Raw genomic sequence first — 16,907 nt, 5'->3', positions numbered from 1 at the left:
AGTCCCGACCCTAAAACCCCTCTTTTTGTCTGAACTCAGTGATCTGCGACCGCGCCAACTGCGGCTAGGGGAAGCTTGGGTACAGCAGCGGCCACCGAGCGATCGCCGGCGCTAGGGTTCCCAGCCTCCGGGGCTCCAGCACTTGGGCTGCAGGCGTCCCCCACCCCTCCCAAACAGGACCCCTCCTTCCCTGTCCCTGGCTCTCCGCACCTGAACTTCGGGGGAGCCCGCGCCGCCAAACTTTCCGCCGACTTGCAGCGAACTCCGGCCCTGGCCGCGCACCGGGCCCCGGGGGAGGAGAGGGAGGTAGGCGGGGAAGGGGAGGGGGCCGGCCTCCGGGGGGGTCGGGGGAGGGCCGTGGCTCGACACCTACCGGCTCTCAGAGTCGTCCAAGCCGCCACCGCCGCTGCCGCCGCGAGGACGAGGGGGAGGGGCGGGGCGGGGAGCAGCGCTCCGCTCTGGGCACCGCCGCCGCGGTGCGCTCCTCTCCAGCCCCGCCGTCCGCCGTGCCCGGGTCCGGAGCCGGAGTCACGCCGCCTAGGCTGGCCCGAGGCGGGGAGGGGGGGGAGCTTGCAGCACCTGCCCCTCCTCCCCCTCCCCGCGGCCCAAATTAAAAAACAACAAAAAGCAACTAATCACCCCCAAGCAGAGCGCGCCGCGGCGGGCGGAGGGCGAAGCGTGAGGCGCCCGGACTCAGCAGGCGGCGCGCATGGCTGGACGCGGGCTGGCCTGGGCTGGGACGCGGGGCCCGGCTTCGGGGGCAAGGTTCGGCTGCTCTTCTCGCTGGGCTCGGGCGCCTGCTCTCGCTGCCGCGTCGCCTCTGCTGCCGCCAGTGCCGCCGCCTCTACATCCCCGCTCAGGCTCCGCCGCCTCTGCCGCCGCCGCCGCCGCCGCCGCCGCCGCGCGCCCGCCCGGGCAGGAGCTCTGAACGCTGCCCGGGGGCTGCCGGCAAAACCCGGACCGGACTCACTGCTCCTCCCCCCGCACACACACCCCACCCCCGCTACCTCGGCTCCCCTCCCTCCTCCCGCTGCCTCCCTCCCAGCGCAGCACCGGCCACTTAGACGCCGCAGGCTCTGAGGCCCGAGCCGCAGCCGCGGCGCCTCCAGCTCCCCGCGCTCTGACGACATTGGCCCAGGCTCAGCTCCCCATCACGCCTCGTCTTCACCTCTTTCTCCACAACTTTACAAAAATAAGAGGACCTCCCCGTTTTATGAGGGGTGCATAGGCTTGGACACCCACCATACTTTAAAATCTGCCGTCCCTCCGCCCCCTCTTCGGCCGTGCCCCTCAGATCAGATGCCTGTAGGTCCGGTATCTCCTAGCAGAGGTCTCTTGGAGCTAGACGCGGTTCAAGGGCCCCACCTTTCCAGAGCGCTTTCTTGGACTGGGTGGGCTCTGGTTCCCAGGGAGAAAAAGGGCAGAGATTCCTGTTCCCATTTCACAGATGAAGAAACTGATTCAAGAAAACACATTTTTGCGTCCTATGCCGCCAGTGGCAGTCTGCAGCCCCGAGTCCTGGGGCTAAGGCACTCACATTTGTGTGTGGTGCCCTGGAACCCTGGCCTACAAACTCCAAGGATGAAATAGTGCCTATCTTAAAACAGCGCGCAACAGACACTGATTGAAAGAGATTATAAAAGCCCACTGGGTACAGATTTTAGTCCGGCATATCCATGCCGGGCTGATGATATGGCAGAAGTCCTTTTTTCGCCATCTCAGGGATCCAGAGTAAAACCCCGGCTGCTGTAATTCCAAACTGCAGATAATTCCAAAATGAAAAATTTCTGCAATTCTGTGGAATTCGTGGAGGTGCGAGTGGGGGTGGGTTTGTGTTTCTTCTTTGAGGCAGAGAAAACACAGCCCCCAGACTCCAGACCCTGGGGTGATAGGGAGCAGAGCAGTTGGGGGAAGTCTGCCTTGAGTTAAACAGTTGCAACCCTAGATCAATTGGGGCCCAGATAACAGGGAGTTAACTCTGGTGACCCGGTGCCTCCAGCCACAGGCCTCCCAGCCTGGCCTCTGTGAGAGAAGTCGTGGGAGAAGCGAAACCAGCTCCCACCTCGCTACTTCCTCTCCTCCTCTGTGCAGCCTGCCTGTCTCCTAGGAGGCAGTGGAGGGCCTTGAGGCCAGTTGTTTAAGGGAGCAGACAACTGCCCACCCTCCAAGTCTAAATTTGGCCCTGGGACCTTGACTTACTTAGCCAGGAGGTCGGGGAGTGAGAGAGGTGTCAAAGGGCAGAGTTCACCTGGAATGTGTTTGTTGCCTCTCTACCCCTACTGGCCTCCTGGGCCATAAGGAGTGGCCCCTCCCCAAACATTGTGGACACTTCCTCCCTTCCTTCCACAAATTCCAAGTGTACTCTTAACTTTATTCAAGGAATGGTTCCCTAGGGGAGATGTTTAGCCTTTCCTCTCCTCTCCAACAACCCTCCTAAAAGTCAACCCAAGCAAACATACTATGTGAGCAAAAGCAAGGTACTTGCTCTGGGAACACAGTTTTAAGACAAGTGAACACCTCTTATCACCCCTAAACTACTTAAAGACACATTCTAGGTCCCACTCTGATGTCAGGTACCATGCTGGCACTGACCATACAAAGAAAAAGGAGGGAGGGTCCCACATGTAGATACAGCCGGGATCTCCAAACACTTAGCCCACCTCCATCTACCTGGGGAAGCTGAGGCACAGAATGTGAGGAGGCACCTGTTCCCCAAGAGTTAGCAGCAGGCCTCAGAGGATTAGGATCCAAGAAATGAAGCTCAGTCCCGGAGCTCCTGAAGCTAAGGGTCAGTGCAGAATCAGGTCTGCACACCTAAAAGAAGCTTCATGCTAGCATTCATGCGGGAGGGTGGATAGTGGCTTCCACCTTAGGGAATTACTAGTATCCACTTTTTTACTGGAGACTTCTGCCCCCAATTCAGAAGAGCTGCAGGCTGCAATAGAGATGAGCCAGGTGATTCCAAAGGTGTAGGGGTTCTCGGAGTAGGGGTTTTGGTGCACACCTGCCCGGTTTAGAGGATGGATCTAGGAGTCTTCCCTGCTCCTGGAAATTAAGAACTGGAGGGAGATCCAGACCCTCCCCTATCCAACCCAGGTAGGAACCAGAGGGGAGAAGGGCAGAATTGTTGACATGGAAAATGCAACATGAACAGGAAATGTCGTGTGCAAACCATCCACACAGAACTCTCCACCATCACAAATGAGACAAGTAGGGGACACCCAGGAAGGATCCAGTGTCAGTCTGGCCTTGGGGGAGATCATCCCCATTCTAGTCCCCTTCCATGGGATGTGAAGCAGCCCTGACTCACTATTTCTGTCCTTTCTCCCTGCCTCCAAAGAGGAATATTTAAGTTTCACATTGTTATTCAATCAGTTTAGATTCAGGAAGCAAATTCCTTAAGTGTCCAGCACCTTTGGAGGAGAGAGGGGCCTGTCCTCTAGGAAGGAGTATGTTTAGCACAATACCCTCTCTGGGCAGGGCATTGTGCTAAACAGCTGACATGCATTATCTCATTTAAGCCTTACATCAGCCCCAGCAGTAGTATCATCCCCATTTTCCAGATGAGGAAACAAGTGAGACTGAAGCCAAAGTGAGGCTTCTCACATACAGATCTGCCCTGAGGTTCATTTGCTTTACATCCTGTAGTGATTCCTCAGAGCCCAAGCCCCTTCCCCGGCTGGACCTGGCTTTGCTAACCACCCCTATGCCTCCCTGAAATCCCTGGGCCCTGCTGACCAATAACACCCAACACTAGTGGTTCCCTCAGAAACCCCAAAACTCTTCCTTCAAGTTTCAATGGCTTTACATGCTCCCTCTGCCCAGGAGGGCGCATAATCAAGTTCATCTCATGAACTCCTCACTTAAGACCAACAGCATGTGTCACCTCCACTGGAAACCTCTGATTCCCAGACTGTTTGGCCCATATCTACAGGGCCACCATTAGCCTTTGTGCAAATTAGAAAACAGTTCTCCCTTTGGGCAGATATACGCACCCCTTTGGTAGCAGATTATGGACTGTCTTTCAGTCTTCCTTTGTCAGGGGCTTTTGCAGTGCATGCACTGAACTGTACTCTGTGGCCAGGCTTTGGGGCCCCTCATCTGTTCCCTCCTATGGCCGCAGTGACCACGCTGCACAAAAATAGCTTTTATTTGCTTAGTTGTCTCCCCACCCCCTCATTACCACCACCCATGATAATTCTTTGAGGCTAAGGGAAAATCTACCTGCCCTGGGTCTGGAGCCTGGGCACTAAGTAGGTACCACTAATAACAATTGTAGCCAACATCTTCTGAGAACTTTCTATATGTCAGGCATCACATTAATTGCTCTACATGTATATGCTTACTTAATCATCAGGCTCAGACACCTGCTCAAGGTTACCGAGTAGCAAAACCGGGATTTAAATCCATGCCTTGTCTGAGGGATCTGCCTTTTCCACGACTGCCATTTATCAGCTAACGTCGGTCATTGATTAAACATTCAATGACTGGGAAATGGCTGCATGGAGAGAAGTATAGTACGGTGTCCAATAAAGATAGCCAATCCAGAGCCTGGCCTAATGTCTACCCCTCTTGGGCCCCAGTCTCACCCCGCACCCCCATAATGTATCACAGAGGATGGAAGCAGGGTCATCTGGAGCCCTGACTCAGGACAGTAAGTCTTCAGTGGAGTCACACTGGACTGTATTACTTCAACCAAAATCCCAGGGCAGGCCTGGGAGTGCAAACATGGGCAGGGGAAAAGTCACAGGCTTGGGCCTTTGGGGTCTCAGCCTTCACATAAGTGCCATTAGTCATTAAATCTTCCTACTCCAGCCCCCACGATCTTTGAAGGGACAAAAGAGCTGTGAAACTAGAGGGGAAAATCAGAAAAGTCAGGTCTCTTAGGAGGCCAAGGCTCATCCATTCCTGAGAAGTTAGTTTGGTGGTCCAAGCCTGGCCCTGAGCTATGTGAACAGGGGGGAAGGGAGGAGAGCTGAGGGGGACTCCAGTTCCAGAACAAAGTGACTGGGGGAGGCTGGGAGGTAGCAGAGACCAAGCCAACATTCACACTTCGTATTTCCCCTAGGCCAGGCACAGCTACATACATGCCACAGACAACCAGACATAGCCCCAATCTCTGCCAGGCACAGGGAATTCAGCCTGTTTGTGGAGTGGGGCAGTTTGGGGTGGGGGGTGGGGAACGTGGGAGGTGCCTTGTCCCTGACAGTAACTCTTGACTTTTCTATGCACAATCATGGTTCAACTGTCTCTCTTATAGGAATGGACAGCGTGTTCCCAGAGGCCAAAGCTGTGGTTCGAGGGCCCACCCCGTCCCTGTCAGGAAGAGGGAGGAGCCTAGAGGTAAATTAATGGGGCCTGGGGGAGGGTACAGCGTCCCAAACCTGGAGGCCCCAGACCAGGCCCAAAGGGAGGGGTGCCTTGGGCATCCAGAAGCCAGCCAGGCCTGAAAGTGTCCTACCCAAGACCTGTAGGCTAGGGTGGGGTGGTATGGGGAGGGCTTGCTGAAGTTGAAGGGGTGAGTCTCAGCCTCCCCTTACAGACCAGGCCCAAAAGGCAGGGAAGGGTGGTAAATGCCCCTCACACTGGGACTTTTGAAAACAGACCTGAGCCTCCCTCCTCAGATCAGAGGACTCCACTCACCAGCCCCTGCTTTGCCTTCCCCTTCAGATTCCTGAGAAAGGGGTGCTCAGACAGTGCCTGGGGGTGGGCCCGGAATGAACTGCTCTTTGAACTGGCGGGACTGGTTCTGTGTCTAGCCGCCTGGGAAGTCACGGGTTGCCTGCCAGGCCTGGGAGGGAGGCCTCAGGAAGGGGCCCCTCGTAAATCGTTAACTCCCACAGCTGCCACCTCCACTGCCACCACTGCCTGTCCATTTGGGCCCCACCCCCAGCTGTGACTCTGGCTCTCACAGAGCCCACCCCAGGCCAGAAGTCAGAGGTTAGAGGTAAAAGCCAGAGGTCCCAGCACCTGAGCAAGACCCTCCTCCAACTATGGGGGAAGAGGGGCAGGGAGGGTGCCTATGGGGAAGGCACTTCTAAGTTCAGAGCTTCTCACCCTAGTTTGCCCTCTAGCTTTCCTGCTGCAGCCCTAACCTTTGCCTCTTAGGGCAGCCCCTGGACAAGTCCCAACCCCATCAGACCTTTATTTTCCTCAAGGAGATAATTATGCCAGGCCCACCCACTCTACCTCAAGGAGTGTCACCAGGACTACATAATGAATGGATTGAGCAAAAGAACTAGGTACAGGTCAGAACTGGGATAGGACCCTTAGCATTGTTCCAACCCTGCTTCCTGGTGCTGGGATCCTCCAAAGGAAATAATAAAGGCTGCCTTTCTAGAGGCATTGTGCTAAGGAAACCCTTTACCTGCTTAGTCATCTGTTTAGCAATCACATTCCCATTTTGCAGATAAGGAAACTGAGGCTCTGAGAGGAGAGATGACTTACCCAAGCTGTGTCAGCTGTACAGGATCAAGGCCAGGATTTTAACCAATTTAGTGCTCTCAAGTTGAATCCTTAAGGGTTCTCTGTCTCCTCAAATTGCTAAACTACAGGTGAGGAGACACCCTAAAGGCAAAATGGGCTGCTCATCCGCTCCAGTAGGGTTTGTGTGCTGGGGTAGGGGAGGGTCTGATATGGGGCACATAGGGGAGTATAGTGGGCAGGAGACAGGCAATGTCCCCCACCACTCTCTGTGAGCCTCTCCTTTGGGCCATCTTCCCTCCCTTAGGTCACATACCCCCAGGTGCTACCACAGGGGAGGCCCAGCTGCTGCTCCCCAGACCCCCAGTAAGAATTCTCCTGCCCCAGACAAGTTAATGAGGGAGGATTGATGGTGGTGCTACCACCCTTTTCGCTAGGGAGGCATCTCAGAAGTGAAGAGATGGAGACAAAAAATAAATAAAATTCAACTTTTAATCAAGATTGCAGATTCAGAAAAGATTCATAAGTGAAATGATTCCCTGAGGAAATATAAAAAGTTACTTACGGCAGGGCTAAATTGGGCATGCTTCAATCAGGGGCTGAGAAATCATTAAGATATACAAGACAATTTTTTAGATATATGTGAGCTCTGTCAGGAGGGCTGGCCACTGCTCCAGTTAGATCTGGCCCTGAGCTGGTGCTTGGCCTCTAGTGTCACCTCCTCCCACTCAGACCCATGGCTTATTTGCCAGGCCCCAGGAGCCACTGCCCCTAGGAGCCCAGAGACTCTAGTAAGGGAGAGTGGAGTAGAAGGGATTAGGGTTAAGCAGAACTTTTTAGTGTTTCAAGGAGCTTTTCCCCTTTCCAGTAGCATAATGGGATGTAGCAGGGCAAGAACTACATACTTGCCCTGAAAAACTAAAGAGGGGACCCCTTTCCCTAATTCTTGGCTCAGCCTGAGGAAGTGGGTGCCCTATTTGGACACAGAAGGACCAGAATGCCCTTTCAAAATTGTATCTCAGGGCTTTGCCCTTGGGGAAGAGGGCAAGTCATTCCTTTGGTTCCTCTCTCCAGGGAAAACTGGGGGAAGTGAACCTCCTCCCCGGTGGCGGGGAGGGGGGGGTGTGAGGGGGCAGTTTTCAAGGATGATCACTAGCTCTTAATAGAACATTGTCCCTCCCCATTGTAGCCACCTTCATTTTTCTGGTCGCAGGCATATTATCTGAGGTCTAACCCTCCTGTCCTGTAGCCCGCAGGGGTCTTTCTGCTCCTTGCTTTCCCCATGCCTAGGGCTTTCAGAGGCCAGGGCATTAGTGAAACATGGAGGATCCTGGCTGGATACTGATCACCCTCCCAATTCTGTGCAATCTTGGAGGCCAGGACTCTTGGGACCTGGGACAGGGTCAAGGTCTCCATGCTTGGTTAAGGCCTGGTCCCCAGTTGGTGTTAAATGTTTATTGAAGTGGAGGGAGAAAATCAGGAGAGGCTGGGCAATCTGTCCCCTGAGAGTGGGTGTGGAGAAGGGAGATGGGCCAGAGCCTGGTGAGGGGACTGTAATGGTAAGTGCCTAGACAGACCCCTTTCCTTAGGTCCATCTGCCTGGATAGACCTCGCTTCCATCAAATCATCAAGGAAAGCAAGAAACTCGAGACGGATGGTGGTGGCCACGCTGCCTTGTGGGTGACCCGAACCCGATCCTGGCCAGGCCGAGGCACTATTTTAAACCCCAGCCCCAAACTGCCACCTCAGCCAGCCTGGCCCATCTCTGGTTACAAAGCCACTGCCCACCTCCCAGCCACTTCCTCCTCTCCACCCTGGGAGCCCCCTAGACCCGGGCTGGGTTCAATGTGTCTAGGGGCAACCCTGCTCTCTGTGGGCCTTAGTCTGTCAATTGGCATCAATGCCTCTCTCCATTCCTTCAGTCTTGCTCTCTACTCACAGAGGGACCCATTGGTCTGTATTCTGACTGAATCTCCCCATGGATAAGGGTTCTCTTCCACTAGAGTTAAGGGTTCACTCTGGCCACAGAAACTGAAATGTTGGGCTCTGACTCTGCGGGGGCCAGAGCATGCAGGCCAGGATAGGGTAGATGCTATAGAAGGAAGGAAGTAGGTTAGACATAAGTAGGGACTTCCCAGCAGTGAGACTGTACACTAGAGAACTTTCCTTCACATCAATGCCTACTTGCCAGTTTGAGCAGGAAAAGGAAGGCGATGACTCCAGAGGGAGTCTGGCTCAAGGACTTATGGGATAGGGGACTTAGGGACCATGCAGCCAGCCCAGTGTGCCTTTCTCTCTGCCCCACCCCCACCCCCTTCTTGGAGGGGACAGATTGGCACTCAGGTGGCCCAGCTGTCAGCTGGCTGAGCCTGCTGGACTTGTGTCTATAATCCTTCTACTTTAGGCAGTAGCCCCCACTGGTTCTGAGGCCTGTCAGCCCCACCCCTACCCAGCAGACATTGCCAGGGCACCAAGGGAAGAGAGGAGGCTGATCACCCATGCTGGTTCCCCTCACCTCAAGCTGGCTGGACAGAAGGGCATCCAGGCAGGCTGAGTACCCCCATGACTGCACCCGCTCCCTCACCCCCATGCTGTGTAGTCCAGCAGTGAGTTGTTGGCACCAAACCTGGTGCAGCTGAGCAGTGACACCAACAGCCCTGCCATCACAGGCAAGCATAGTTCCCCCCAACCTGCAGTTGGGGCCATGGAGGCTGAGGGGAAAGGGTGTCTCTCGCCCTCCTGAGCCTGAGATCTAGGAACGGGGCTGTTTTGGAAACTTTCCCCTCTGCTGCAGAGGATCGTTGGCATTCACAAGGTTCCTGGCTGCCCCTCCCAACCTAGAGGGCTGGCCTTCATGTTAGACCAATGGTTCCCAACTATAACTGATTTTGCCTCACAAGGGATATTGAGGCATGTGTGGAGGTGTTTTTTGTTTGTCACAACTGCTGCTACTAGCATCCAATGGGTAGAGACCAAGGATGTTGCTAAATATTCTATAATGCATAAGACAAAGAATTAAATGGCCCAAAATGCCAATAGTGCCGAGGATGAAAAACCTTGGGAAGAACTTCCCTGATTAATCTGGGAGACTAGTAGGAGGCAAGGCGTATTTTACACATATACACGGGGCTAGGCTCATCATCTCCCACCCCACAATCAGAGAGGGTCCTTCTGCCATTCTGGCTTCAAAGGCCCCTGAGGACTGCGGAATGTGGTGTGCAACCTGCCTGTTCAACTACCCACCCACCGACCTCTGGGTTTGTTAGAAGTGTGCCCACAATGTGTGTGTGGGAGAGCTGTCAAAACTCTTCACCTGCCCATGGAGAGGGACTCAGACATATCCCACCCACTAGGCAAGCTCTACAGAGCCCTCTCCCCAAGAGGATTGTGAGCCTATGGAAAAAAATAAGGGCTGCCCTGCCCTCCCATTCCGAGGGCTGGCCCAACCTGTGGCTGGTTGGAAGTTCTGGCCTCCTCATTTCCCTATCACCTTCCATTTCTATTTAGGAGGCAGTCATGGTGGCTCAGCTCCTGTCTCTGGTTTCCTAGGGAGCTCTGCTGAAGCAGCCCAGCTTCCGTGGATCCATCTGTCAGGGAGGCTGTTCCGCTCCATCGATTGCTGTTCCCAGGAGGCTGTGCTGCTTGAGGGACCCTATGTATAGGCCAGATAGGAGGGAACCACACCGATAAGAGGGAGTGGTTGGGGACAGCTAGGCAACAGGCAGAGCTGAGGGGGGCTGACACTTCAATGAGAAGGAACAAAGCTAGACAGGCATGAGAAATGCAGAAGGCCAGGGGCAACAAGGCAAGAGGCTGGCTAGAATGACCTCTGAAGCCAGCTGGCACCCTAAGGACCCAGTTTTACCTTTGGACACACCAGATTCTCACTTGCAAAGACAATAATAACTGACATTTATTGAGCAGGAACAGAGTATACAGCATGGGATTGGGGGCTTTGCACATCTCTGCTTTCATTTGAGGCTCACACCTATTCAAAGCAGATGCTATTATTCTCCTTTGACAGGGAAGGAAGCTCAGAGAGGTTGCAACACTTGTCAGCAGCCACACAGAGGAGCTGGAGCTCAATTTGGAGGCAGGACAGCCTGGCCCATGGCTGTGCCCCAGCCCCAGACAGCCAACCAGGCCTGGAGGGGGAGGAAACTTGTCTAGCCAGGCAAGAGGCCCTGCCTACCCTCCCCATGGAGCCACCTCCTCCCCTGGGCACTGTGACATCTGCCCTGCTTCCTGGCCCCAGACAGCTGCTCAGAGCCACGTCAGCACTTCCACGGGGAGCCTGGAAACTGACTCTGGCCCCTGGGCAATGGGGGACCAGGGAAGGCTCAAAGAGAGGGTGACCCACTCAGCCAAGCAGGCAAAGGGTCTTATGACCTTGGGCCACGCTTCTGAGCCTCAGTTTCTCCTGTGTGGGTGGGTGGAAACAGCTTTGGAAAGGGGCTCAAAAAGGACACAGTATAGCATACAGGGTGGACAGAGAGCAAACATTCCCACACAGCCAGAGTGGTGGGATGAACTGGTTGTGTGACAGTGTGACTAACTTATGGTTGTGTGGGGCTGCCCTTGGGCAGCCTGTGACCCCTACTGTCCACTGGGGCCAGGTGTTCATGAGGGTGAGGAGGGGGGTGGGGAGCAGTCTGTGCCCGCCCAGGCCTGCACTCTGGCTGGCTGAGGCCAGAGATAACTGGAGCCTCCAGGAAAATCATTAGCATCTGTTTGGGCCACAGCAAAGTTGGCAGGCCTGAGCCTCCACCCGCAAGAAAAGGCCCGCATCACCCCCACCCAGGCAGGCACTTGGACTAGCACCGCCCCGCCCAAACTGGTGTAGCGACAACAGACACCCACCCAGAGAAGGGGAGGGGCCTGGGTGCAGGCCAGGCAGACAAGGGTCGGTATGCTGTCCGGGTGGTGTGGACCGGATGGACACTCCAGTCCAAGCTCTGGGCAATCCATGCCTGCTCTTGGCGGCGCCCACACTGGCAGCAGCCCAGGGAGTGTGTGGAAATGACACCGCCAGGGCGGCGGAGATCCCCCCTCCTGACATTGGCTGGAAAGTGGAGCAGCTCGTCAGGGACAATCAATGGCGATCGATTGCTGCACGGCGCTGGCGGACAGTGAGGGGGAGGGGCGGCGGGGGCTGAGGTCAAACAACACATAGACCCAAAAAGGGGAACAGCAGCACAGAGGGGTCACACAGACACACAATCTGTCTAGGGAAACACCAATTTGGGGCACTGCCACCACAAAGGAGGCACACTCACCACAAGGAGTTACACCACAACAGTCTGACACAACTGGGGTCAAACAAATGGTTCATGTGGATACATACAATAGGGTCACATACACACAACTATACAGTTGGTCACACTATCACACAACCAGTTCACTTCACCACAACAGGGCCTCATACCACAATGGATGACCCTATACCAGACACCTACATCACCAGGACACAAAATGAGTCATACATTCCACTAGCTGGTCTCAACCACACAACAGAAGGGAGTTATATACTTTGGCTGCACAACAAAGTCACACAACAAAACAAAAAAGTTACACAGCCAAATTATACATCATCACCACAATTTAAAAACAAAACATTGTCAAGTGGGTATCACACTATGCAACAATACAATGGTGCCCCATATTGGCAACACAAGATCATGAGCCCAAGTATACAACAGAGCCACACAGCACAAATTGTACCCCCGCAACTAAGACACAGAAGCAGCTGTCTCATAGCCCCTAACACAGTGGTGGGCAAACTGTGGCTCGCGAGTCACATGCGGCTCTTTGGCCCCTTGAGTGTGGCTCTTTCACAAAATACCGACTTCTGCGCATGGGCCACGAAGTTTCAATCGCACTGTACGTGCGCACCTGCACGTGGTATTTTGTGGAAGAGCCACACTCAAGGGGCCAAAGAGCCGCATGTGGCTCACGAGCCGCGGTTTACCGACCACTGCCCTAACACAAATATAGGGTGTCCCCAAAAATGTATACATACACTTTGTTGTTGTTTCTTAAATATATTTTTATTTATTTCAGAGAGGAAGGAAGAGGGAGAGAGAGATAGAAACATCAATGATGAGAATCATTGGTTCGCTGCCTCCTGCACGTCCCACACTGGGGATCGAGCTTGCAACCCAGGCATGTGCCCTTGTCCGGAATCGAACCCGGGACCCTTCAGTCCACAGGCCGATGCTCTATCCACTGAGCCAAACCAACTAAGGCTATACATACACTTTGAATATTATAAAGGCAGTGTTTATTAAAATACATTTCATTTTCAAAATTGAGCTATCAGTTAAAATCTGTATACATTTTTGGGGGACACCCTGTATAACATGGCACAATAAACAAATACTGTGGCACAGGCAAACCAGCATTAACTCACAGAGCCAGGCACCTGGTAAGTGCTCAAAACACAGAGTCTTGGGATCTACCATTATTATACATATCATAATAATCTATCATTACACACACCTTGAAAACCTAACTCAAGTGTCACAAACACAACTCACTGGTTGTGTGACAGTGTGACCAACTGTATGGTTTTGTGGGGCTGCCCTGCTGCACTCATCCACATAGTGGCCACACATTATCACTTCACCTAGTAAAGTCAGAACAGCCACACACTCTGGGACTTCGATGGGGAAACCACCCCCAATCTCTTACCAGGTACATAGCTACTGACCCTATTTCCTGCCACTCTCACAGTCATAGAACACAAAGCACCTCCCACCCAACAGTGATCCAGTTACATAGGGTCCCAGAACCTCCCACATAAACTTACTAAGGACCATCCCTAACCAGTCACTCTCTGTAACCCATTATTTCCCCATGCATAAACTGAGGCATCAGTTCAAGAGCCCTCCCCCTCCCCGCCCCAATTCTCAGTTGGTGCATGTGCATGGGAGCAGAGCCCGATGATCATTCCTTCAACACACCCTTATAGGCCACTCCTGTGGTTCCAGTGTAGGGCCACTTCCTCCAGTTAAGGCCTGGGTCCTCTCCAAGGGCTTCCAGGAATCCCTTGCAGCCAGGGAGCTCCCTCTTAAGGTTTCATCTGGAAAAACTTCCAAGATTCCCAAGTTTTGCCTGGTTGTGACCTTAGCTAATTCCTTAAACTCTATGTACCTGGATTCCAAATCCTGCCTGCTGGTCCAAGACACACACACACACACACACACACACACTTTAACCAGGGAGACTTGTAGGTCCACTAGGTGGCCTGTGACCTAGGATGGGATGTAAGGATCCTGGGCTGTAGGCAATGCTACAAATCATCCATGGCTTATCCTTACTCTCATCCTTCAGGTAGGTCTGAGAAACAAATGGGGGAAGTCTGGCCTCCCTTCATATTACCCCCTAACCTGGAGGGGGTAATATGGCTGGAGGCAACTCTTCCTACCACCAGCTCAGGCTTTTATTTACTGAAAGAGAAAGCTGGATTCCTCTTTGTCCCCCAAGAGAAGCAGATGGACAGACAGACCCTGGGCAAGGTCACAGTCACACAGGATGGTTAGGCTTATCCATCCAAATGCCTACCCTTTCTGCTCATGGATACTTACAAGCCTTGCCAAGTGGGTCCCAAAGGGGCCTGGACAGCCTGCTTAGGGTCCTTGGGTGTCCTAGGAGCTGGTCCTGCTCCAAGAGAAGCAAATCTCTGGCTTGTACAGGAACCCAGGAAAGATGCCCCACTGTCCATGCCTACCTCCCTTAACCTATAAGCATCCACAGCCACAACCCTTTAATTTGATAAGGACATTTTCCACCAAGCATTGCCTATGGATGGAAGGAGGGATATCTTCTAGATGAGAAAACCAAATAAAGGAGAAATAAATTAGTTGCTTAAGAATATACAACTGAAGTCATGGGCCTGAAATTCAAAACCAGACTTGATTCTTGCTCCTCAAAGGCTACACAGCTTAGGCTCACACCCATATGCATAAACACTAAGGAATGTTCATGCTCACAATTCTCACACTCTTACAAGTTCCTGTACACACGAGCAGCCCCCCCTGCATGCGCGCGCGCGCGCGCGCGCGCACACACACACACACACACACACACAGGCCTACACTCTCCCACGCCTGAGGCCTGTCAGCCACATTCTCCACGGCTCCCTCCCTCCAACAGGGACAGGGGCAGGCAGTCCACATTCCCAGGTTTCCGCCCTGACCCTGACCCCCACCCCCTCCCTACGCAGAGCACACATTCCTGCTGCAGCCAGATAACCAGCCCCAAGGGGAGGCCAGGGGGAGAGCAAGGCATTCTGGGGGCCAGGCTGCTGGCCCTACTCTGGGCTGCCTAAAAACGGCTCTACTGCCTGGGTATGGCATGGTAGGAGCTAGCTTTCCCTGCAGGGATCCCCCACTTCTCTAGACAGGCTAGACCCAAGGCTTTCTTCCTTATTCCAGAGATTTTCTTAGGTCCAGAATTTCTGCTCCAGAAAGTCTTTCAACCCACCTTTTGGATATAAAACATCTTATAAAGTTAGGAGCTAGAGCAGGCTCTGGGAGCCTCCAGGACTCCTCTCTCCCTCCCCCTCTTAAGAATCTTTCAGCAGGTGAAAGCCTGGGTTCCAGGCACCAACAGCCCCAAGGCAGCTTTCCCCATCTGGGGGTAGTGGGGGTTAATTCTCACAGCTCTGTTTGGGATACAGCCACTTGGCGAACTCAGCAGATCTGGAGCTATTTGCATACCCAGATGGCCAAGTCTGGAATTTCAAAGAATTCCCCAAGAAGAGGCAGCTGGCTTATGGGTAGTGGCTCTGGAGGCTCACAGCTGTTCGGCTGGAAGACTGGGGAGCCCGGGGCCCCAAAACATAAGATAGATTGAAAAGGACAAGAACATTTCCTAGGTTTTATCACCAGCCCCCAGTTCTGTTACTCCAGTCCCTAGGCCACCCTCTCTCAGGGTATGAAAAGCCATGTTCTGGTTGCCCAGAATAAGTGGGCAGGCAAATGAGATTGGGCTAAGTTGGTTGGGGTCATAGGGACTGCCTTCCTCTGGCAAAAGTCAACAGTGAGCACCAGGCAGAGAGCGGCCAGACATATGAGTCCCCCTGTTCACATAAAGCAATGGACAAACCTTTGCCCTCATGCAACCTGCAGCCAAGTGGGCAAAGGTCCTGGTCTGGACCCTACTAACCTGTCCACACACAAGAATATGGCTGCTATACCAATGAGGAGGGGAGAGGAAGGCTGGCAGTTTGACACTTCTTCTGGCAGGCTTTAAGGCTAGAATACTAACCTGTTTCCTGGCTAAGCCTATGATGGAGCCTTCCTGAGGTAGGCACTGACCATCCAGTCCTGGATAAACTTGTGAACAAAGTCAAGCCCAAACAGGCCTTCACATCCCAACAAAAAGCCCCTCTCAGATTCTATCCAAGCAGATTTACTGACCACCCACCTCACGGTTGTTACAGCTGTGGGTCAACACTGCCCTCTGCTGGCCACTCAAGCACTAGCATCCACTCTAAGCAAATGTACTTCAAATACATCCTCTCCATCAGTGGGCACAGAAACTCCAAACCATCTATAACTACAGTCAGTGGGTGTGGGGTAGAATAAGCAAGAATAAACCCCGGGACACAGTGTGTCAGAAGAAACATCACTAAGCCCCTCTCCCCAAAATTTATACCTGAAACTTCAAAAGAAAGTACCCTTTCTATCCAGCTTGGAGGTAGGGGAAACTGCTGAGAAAGACCTAACCAGTATTGCCTCTAATTAGCTGGGGGAAGTTCAGATGCCCCTTCTAACAGATAGGCAGCCTAGCTTTTGCTTAACTATCACCCGAGATGGTGCTGGGTCAGGTTGTATTTGTGACCTGGGTCTAGAAAACCTCCAAGGGAGCCCCAAGCTTTGGAGCTTCCAAAGCTATCCTAATTTCTTATGAAAAACATCAAAGCTGAGAAAGCTGGCGATTTGGGGAGTGGTTGGTCTTGAGGTCAGCAAAACTAAATCCTCCCTACTCATACTTGTTCTCTAGGGGTCCTACAATTTGGGGCAAGAGTGAACCCTTTAATAAACAGCCAAGATTTTTCAGTACTACGGAAGAAACAATAGGAGAACAAGTGACTCAGGGCAAGGAGAGATCGGTTCCTGGAAAAATGGTAGCTACCACCATTCATATCCTTCAAAGTCTGAAAAAGAATGCACAGCACATTTACCAAGGCTGCCACGGCTCTTCCCTGGACAGCAGTTACCAGAGACCTGGCCAGGCACTTAGTGGCTTCTTCTCGGCATTTCCAAATGTAGTCAACCATTTGCTTTCAGAGTACACCGTAGGGCAATCATGAGCCCTAGCCCTGGAAAAGGCATTCTACCAGTAACTTATACAGGAGGTTAAAAACAAAAACCTCAATTCAAAACTATTAAGTTGCTGTCTTGATGCTGAGATATTCATAGCTCTACATATGCTAAGAGGCAGATTATACTTTGCCTTCAATGAGGTGCAACTCCCCA

The 16,907-nt window shown here is 53.1% G+C and overlaps 1 protein-coding gene across 2 annotated transcripts in view; it reads right to left on the bottom strand.

Annotated features, from left to right (window-relative positions):
* The window catches only part of CXXC5 (CXXC finger protein 5), a 33,647-nt gene extending 32,755 nt beyond the window's left edge, over positions 1–892 (bottom strand). Inside the window, exon 1 of one of the 2 annotated variants that reach the window (XM_081091189.1) lies at positions 640–892. The gene's annotated coding sequence lies outside the window, so the exon portion shown is untranslated. Of the gene's footprint in view, positions 1–373 lie in introns of both variants that reach the window. The other variant, XM_081091188.1, reaches the window with a different exon arrangement.
* Between the last annotated feature and the right edge of the window lie 16,015 nt (positions 893–16,907).

The sequence above is a fragment of the Myotis nattereri genome (genome assembly GCF_964212035.1).
Source record: "Myotis nattereri genome assembly, chromosome: 5".
NCBI classification, from domain to species: Eukaryota; Metazoa; Chordata; class Mammalia; order Chiroptera; family Vespertilionidae; genus Myotis; species Myotis nattereri.
Note: the sequence above shows the minus strand (reverse complement) of the source record. Positions and strands in the feature narration are given on the sequence as shown.